Source organism: Pinus tabuliformis, chromosome 3_1 (genome assembly GCF_031772625.1).
Source record: "Pinus tabuliformis cultivar Carrire ecotype Pingquan chromosome 3_1, CPIR1, whole genome shotgun sequence".
Classification (NCBI taxonomy): Eukaryota; Viridiplantae; Streptophyta; class Pinopsida; order Pinales; family Pinaceae; genus Pinus; species Pinus tabuliformis.
The window spans coordinates 994,427,628-994,435,965 of NC_142301.1; positions in this window are offsets into that span (position 1 = coordinate 994,427,628).

An 8,338-nucleotide genomic window follows, 5' to 3' on the forward strand; every position below is an offset into this window, starting at 1 on the left:
TTTGAGAATGTGGTAGGGAATTCAAGACAAGAGTAGTCATGGACTGATATTCTTTAAGGATTAGCTACCCAACATAAGAATAGTCCAATGGGAGGTCATACTCTGTGAACACTCGAGTGGGGTATATACCTTGGGAGACAATGACGATGGTGTCTATATATAACATTGGTCCCGCTAGCATTGTGCTATGACCTTATGGAGAGATAGAGATGTTAGTCAAGGCCTTGCTATGTGACAATGTTGGTTAATATGATGCTAGACAGATGGGTTACCAGTCCGACTATTCTTATGAGATCTCTTCAAATTGAGAATGACCATGTACCTCTTATGAATACCTCCCTAGTTAAGAGGGAGTGTTGAAAAATCTGTAACTAGGTTAGGTCTTCATAAGTATGAAATATATTCTTGTAAATATAAAATGAAAAAAATTATTATTATTATTGAAGCATAGGTTTCATGCTCAAGTTCTTTTATTTTATAGGTTAAGAATCCATTGAGTGCTTCTAGGGTTTGTCCTAGGTAGAAGAATCATTGTCATATATTGAATATTTGTCTTTAAAGTGTCAAAATACCTCCAAGAGCAAGTCGGCCTAATGAGCTGTCAAGTCGGCCTACATGAAGAGCCATGTCCACCCTTGAAGAAGCCTATATATAAGAGGAATTTGTCCTCCATTTGGATCACTCACTCACTCATATCTTATGTGAAGAAGCAGAAGCAATAGAAGTCAAGAAGGAAGTGTGAAGAAGTCAAAGTTTCTGGGCCTTATCTATACTTCACAGAAGATCGAAATTAGGGTTTTTTGCACTGGATCTTCCGGGTTCGATTTTGGAAGGAGAAGAGAAGGGAAGGCAAGTGAAGGTCTCTTAGGGAATCCTACTAGCCCTAGGACTCAAGTCAAGGCAAGAGAAGTCAAGAGGAATTCTATTAGAGGGAGATTGAAGTCTCCTAGAGGAGCAACAACAGTTATAGCAGTTACTGGGGAGCATAATTTTGGATCTACTAGGAGGTCGAAGATATTGCAACTGGAGGTCACGGTAGACTTAACCTTGGAGGGTATTTGTCTGAGTCTAGGTCATGGTATTCGTCAATTGAAATATCTAAAATATAAAGAATAAATTTACAAGTTTTCCCCTCAAGAGGAGGGGTTTTGGCCCTGGCTTGTGGCCTATATACTGTGTCACTTTTCTTATTGTTTTGGTAGCTGTTTGATGTATTTCACATTGAAATAATAACTAACAAAGCTAATAAGTAAAAGGTAAGACAAACAGTTATCAAGTTAAGAGAATTAACATATTCGTTGCCCTATTGAATTCTCAACAGTTGGCTGCGAAATGAGATTCCACATCCAACAAGTACCCACTCTTCATACGTTTGAGTAGATCGACATTGAGAAAAAAACAAAATACATGAAAATAACGTGTTTGAACACATTTTTTTTCATGTATTTTGATTTTTTCTGAGTGTGGATATACTCAAAAGTATGCATAGTGTATACTTATTGGATGAGGAATCTAATTCTACATCCAATGAGTGTACACAATTGAAATTTGAGTAAACTTACAAGGAGATAAGTCGAAAATACAATAAAAAATATAGTTTTCTTTCTTTTCTTTTAAAAATTCACAACTCTTAGTTTATTGTTTTCCTTAGGAGACTCATTTTAAGCCTTAAAATTCCCCTAATGCTAATTCTATTTCTATGTAACTCATGAGTGAGCTCATTGTTCTAGAGTAAGGAAGCAAATTGGAAAAATACTAGTTGACCAAAGGAGTTTAATGTCATCAATCTCTAGGAAGCTTGTTGATTTGGCCTTCAAAAACTACTTAGAAGGAAATTTGTTTAATGTTAGAGATGGATTCCATACAATAAGGAATGTTGAGGATTTGAAGGAACTACCATATTGTAACACTCTAAGACTTCATAAATCACATGATCATGCTTGATATTCCTATTTTTTACCATACTATTCTATAACTACCATTGTTGCACACTCAACCCAAAAAAAAAACCTCAGGGTCTCCGCATCATCGACTTTCGTTTATTCCTCCGCCTCAGCCCCTGTATTCCCCTTTGGCACCCCTTTTTCGACTTCGACCCTATCTTCTTTTGCTTAAAACACCTCAACATCATCAAAGGGTTTCTGGTTCGGTGCTCAGACGTCCTCTGAAACGAACCCATCTTGCAGTATTCCTGCCGCTTCAAACCTCATTAGTCAAAATTTCAAAAATTGTTCAACACCTCAGTGGTCAAAATTTCAAAAATTGTTCACCTCGGTGATATTTGGTGATAAATACTCCATCATAATGTATGATTAGTCAATTAATTATCCAATTGATTCCGGTAAACATTTCAAATTATTGTATAGTCGAAGTGTCAATTTCGTTAAGCTACTTGGGTTACCGAGCAAAGGTGGCAGAGTTTCCGACTAAGGAAGTTTTAATTTCAAAATTTCAAAATTTCTCATGTTTCCAGTAGCAACCAACAATTTCTTTGAGTCTGCATGACAAATTTAATAGTTCTAGATATGTTAAATTATCCAAGGAATCAAGTAGTGTTTACAAATCCTTGCATCTAGACCAGTCCAATTACCGCAAGTTTGTTAGGTCCCTAAGGAATCCTATAGTGCCATCATTCTTGTTGTATGGTGTAACTAATGTAATGGAATGTGTTACTATAAAGATCCAAAAGAGGATTTAAATGTTTTATTTCTTTTAAGACAATGATAATGGTTTTGATGGTTAACACTAATGATGTATCTTTTCTGCAAACATGGTTATTGGTAAAATATGGATATATATTATATAAAATATATGTAATGTGTTAATGTAACTTTACCTTGATTTTGAATTTATCTCGTGTTAAAGATATTTTCTTTATGGTTTTAGATTCTCCAATACTAATACTATGTGGTGAGTATTTAATAATTTATATTTTTAAATATTTTAATGTTTTTAAGTGATTAGAGGTTTAAGGTTAAGTTAGATCTATGTTACTTCATTTGTAATATTGCAAAAGTTAGGGTTGGGAAAAAAGTTCAATTTGTTCTTCAAGGTTTTCCAAGTTCAACTTTGTTGTAATCCCACAAGCTTATCCTTTATTTTATGTTGCTACATTTATCATCATTCCTCACTTCTCTCTATGTTATGATCTTAGTTTGAATTTTCTCTTTGCCCAATTACTTGCAAAGTTTGATCAATTTAGACTTCAAATTGGCAACCTCAAGGGCCATAATCTCAATATTCATCTTTTCAAATTTGATCTCATTCATATTCTTTTGAACATCTAAGCTATCCTTATTTATATTCATTGTGAAAGTTTTGTTTATAGAATTTTCCAAATAATTGAAACTTGCTTATAACACATGTTCAAATTGATTCAAGGACCAAAAATAAATGCTAAAGAAATAGTTGCAACAAAAAAAAAACTATTATAAAACATGAGGGGAATTTTGAGGTCTAAAATGGGCCTCCTAAGAAAATTATAAAATAATAGTGGAAATAATAAAATAAGATTAAATTATATTATCAAATTTTAGAGGGAAAAAAGAAAAAGAAAAATATTTTTTCAACTTATCTCCCCATGGAATTACTCAAATTTCGAGTGGAAACACTCGTTGGATGCAAAATTTGATTCTTCATCCAATGAGTACCCATGTCACATACTTTCGATGGACCATACTACACGAAAAATGAGAAACACATGAAAAACATGATTGCAATCATGTTTTTCATGTATTTCTCATTTTTCGTGTAGTAGGGTCCATTAAAAGTATGCAACATGGGTACTCTTTGTACGAGGAATTAAATTTTGCATCCAACGAGTACTCTTATTTGAAATTTGAGTAAAACATTAAGGAGATAAGTTGAAAATACAAGTTGAAAAAGTAGTTTTATTATTTTATTATTTTTTATTATTTTTATTTTTTTACTTCAAAGGTGGTGAATCATCCCCATGGTTGACATCATCATCTTGAATTTTATTGGTTCTTATAAACTTTATTTTGGTTGTACATTTTTCTTAGGAGACTCATTTTAGACCTCAAAATTCCCCTAATGACCTTATCTATTTATTATTAGAAAAAGCTTGTTGAGAAATAAAAACTCATAAAACAACGAATTATTGGTTCTTATAAACTTTATTTTGGTTATACATTTTTCTTAGGAGATGCATTTTAGACCTCAAAATTCCTCTAATGACCTTATCTATTTATTATTAGAAAAAGCTTGTTGAGAAATAAAAACTCATAAAACAACGAAAATAATCCCTAATTTCAATCCAAATCTTATATAAATAACAACTTTATCTTAATCTAATTCATTATTTTTACATTTAAAAAAAATAATATTTTAGTAGTTTTTTTTTTTTTTTTTTTTAACACAAATGTAAAATCAATAAATTAGAAACCTAGAGACATCCTTAATAATACCTGATCAACCTCTAATTCTTTGGCTTCATTGATATATGTTTAACTAGTTAAAGTTATGAGTGTATGTTTAATCCTCTTCATAACGTTATATTATAATGTTTTAACATGTATGTATTTTAAGAATAACCAATTAAATTTTGAGGGGTAAAATGATTGTGGCCTAAGAGTGACATTTATAAGAGTGATCTACACCTTTTAAGAGTGACATATTGTATTGATATGACTTTGGGCATTCAAGAATCAATTGTTAATAATTATATTTTTTTTATACATGGATATATATCATATAATTTCTTTACAATTTGAAATGATGAATATTAAATAATATAAAAGAATATAATTTTATTAATGTTGAAAATATCCAAAAAAAAAAAAAAAATTAATAATAAAAAAAAACAATGCAAAATAAAAAAACGTGCAACCTCATAATAAATAGTAAGTGGATAATAGTTCATTTATCTCAAAACACAAACAATTATTTTAAAAATATTTAGAAAATATATAATGAATTTCTAACTAAACTTGTAAAATAATTACTATTTATTAAAACTTTCTATGAACTCAAAAATAATAATTTTAGTAGACTAAAAAACTATCTAAATATTTAGATAAAAAATGAATGATTTTAGTAAACTAAAAAACTATCCAAATACTTACATTAGAATCATTGCTTATAAAATACACTTCATTTAAATTTAAAAATTATGATAAAAACTTAAAATATAAAAAAAATGTAACATCCCTAAAATAACTTAAAGGTAAAATCATTTATGAAATAGTAATTTTTTAAAAGGTTATGAATTAGTTTCAAAAACTAATTCTTGTGATCTGTAAAAACTGAATGAGGAACTAATAGCTGGATGTTGAATAGAGGAGGGAACAGTTGAAACTGTACCCAACTGAATCAACCACGTATTCAACCATAGCAATAGTGACATGGTGGAGAGTAGTGGTCTGTGTGGGGAATTTGGTTTATATGAATCCTTGTTCTTTCGCACAAGAGGAGATTAAAAAAAGTGAATCGGCGGCTAATGCGGGGTGGTGAGAGTCGAGCTCATAACAAACGAAGGGTACATCGACTACCTGCTAAGGGATAAAGGTGTAGACCACTGGGGAAAAGGATTACTACACCACCAGAATTGAGACAATAAAGGAAGAAAACGTTGAGCGACCGCAGGGTTTGGAATTGCAGGGGCTTGGAAGTGAACCTTTGCATTTGTAGTCTCGGCATTTAGTTGTGTCACTTGCTCGGAATCCACAATATGATTGTTCGGCCCGTGCCTCTTTAGAATCATGCATTTCCTTGTGGTAAAGGGCGTATTCCATAGCTCGATTGTCAAAAGCGTAGAGGACGACACCTGCGAAATGAGTTACCCACTTGGCTGGTGTAACATCTCTAAAAAAACTCAAGTTTGTGGCTGGTGTTACGAAACAAAGCGTGCATATGATATTTGAAGGCTTTTTAAGACATAGCTTTGACAGGTGATGGAGGCAAGGAGGCTGCCATGAAAAGATAAGTAACTTGCTCGCTTTCTTGAAGAAAAATATATGTATGTTTTATTTGGGTATCTTCTTGAAGGATTTCTTACCAAATATAGATAATATATGCATAATAGTATGCAAAGAAGAATGTGAAAAATGAGTGGATTTAAAAGCTAAGAAAATATGTAGTTTTTCTTATAAAGAAAATATGTAGTTCCTCTTAGAAAGACTACATGTGAGTCTTGTGTGTGAAATGCTGGGTCACTTGTCATTTTCTTGGAATAAAATCCTTGCTAAATAGCCAAAATATAGCCAAAATGTCTTCTTGAGAAAAGATGGTGAGGCATATAAACATCCTGAGGACATAGTGTGAAAAGTGGCCAAGTTTTCTTGAATTAAAATATGTATTTTTATTTAATAAAAGTTTCTTGAAAAAGGATATATGCTAATTGCATTGTGATACTAGCTAATTTCTAAGTTTCTTGTGAAATAATTATGCATTACATGCATGATAGAATTAGCTAATGATGTGCTTCTAGGCACATAGATATTCATTTCTATAGTTTTCTTTTTAGAAAAGTGTGCATACTTCATGTATGAAAATGATGGCTTTTACGAGAAATCTCTTGAAAAACAAAAATAGAGGTTCTTTCCTTCAAAGACACATAAGAATAGTGTACATACAAGATCAAGATTCCATACTTCTTTCATGAAAAGATTATGTGCATTGAAGTAAAAGTAATTGTGTTAGGAAAAACACATGTTGCATGCACATAAGGGTAGCTATGGTGACATTGGAAATATGATTTGGTGTGTACATAGAGAAAGTATTATGTTGACTCTCTTGAAAATAATAATCGATGTTAACTTCCTTGGAAATATTAATCTCTTGAAAAGATTGTCTTGCTAGATAAGTTGGATATTGTTTCTTGATTTTTAAGCATAAAGATGGGTATCTATAATAATTTCTTGAAAGGGAAGCATGAGAAACTTACATATAGGAAGATAGAGAAATGGGGTTATAATGACCTCCTTTAATAAAGAAGTATGTAACTGTTTACATGAAATGATGGTAGAATTCCAGAGAAGGGAATAGAAGGGCTATTATGATAAGCTATTGGATGCACAAAGTATAGTCAATGTGTTATAGAGATATCTTTTTGTATGGATTGAAGAACTATTGAGTCATTTTCTTTAGGAAAATGATATGTGATTACTTTTATGCTAACATAACTATTATCTTAGTTTCTTGTTGAATGAGATGTGTATGCACACGAGATTTGTGTTAGCTTTCATTAGAAAGGATATATATTCGCATGCAGGAAAAGACTACAGGTTGTGTGAGATTGATTTATATATTTGCATGCATCAAAAGTAATAGCTAAAGAACTAGATCTTTTGATAAAGTTTATGTAAATTTCATGTAAGAAGATTATAACTGATGTTTTAGTTAGTCCCTTCAAAGCAATGCCTTAGTGTTTTGTCCTCTAAGAATATGTGCTTATGCGAAGGGAAATGCTAGTTAATATGATTATTTATAAATGTAATCATGATGTCAATGTTGATAATGATAACATGGGTAGGTAAAGTTGGATTACTTGCACAAGGCATAGATTATATTTAGCGTTTTGGCAGGAAAAGGATTAATGGTCCATGCAGATGAGTACGAGTTGTGGGATTGTACATTGCTAGAACAATCATGCCACAAGGAATGTTGCATGTGGCGGTATGTAAATAAAGGGTTTCATGGAAAATGTATTATCTATTAGCTAGTTATGTGACAACTTAATGATAATTCATTGTAATGATTTTATAACAATGGTTAAGGGATGGAATCCCTTATAAGCCATTGAGTGAGGGGTGAAAACCCTCACGAGCGTTTAATAATAAGATTAAATGTTTGCTAGTTTTCACCCTATGGGGTTTCCAGGGTATATTGGTGTTCAATGGTGTGATTGCCTTTTGTGTCAGTTTGATGATGTTGAATCCTTGATGATGATGATTCTTTATTTGATGTGATAATCATAATGTCTAAGTATGTGTTTAAGTAATATGGCTAAGGAAATCAGGAAATGGATGCAAAGTCCATAAGACAATTTATGTTATTACACTACCACAGTGGTGGTTAATGGTTATGCAACTTACTGCAATTTACTGTATGTACTAATGAACATTATATCTAATGGTTAATGAGAAATGAGGAGCTGTGAATTGGATAATTACTTGTGGGTAATTTGTATAAAAAATTCTAACTCCCTGCTTTTACATGTAAGGATACCGAGGTATATTACAAAAAAATAAAATAAAAAATTTTGAACCAACTAATGTGGTTCATCTCAGAACAAAGTGACTTCTCATCATTATAAATCACAAAAGTCTTAAATCTAACAATAATTAATTTCTCATCATTTTTTATTTACTTTAAATGA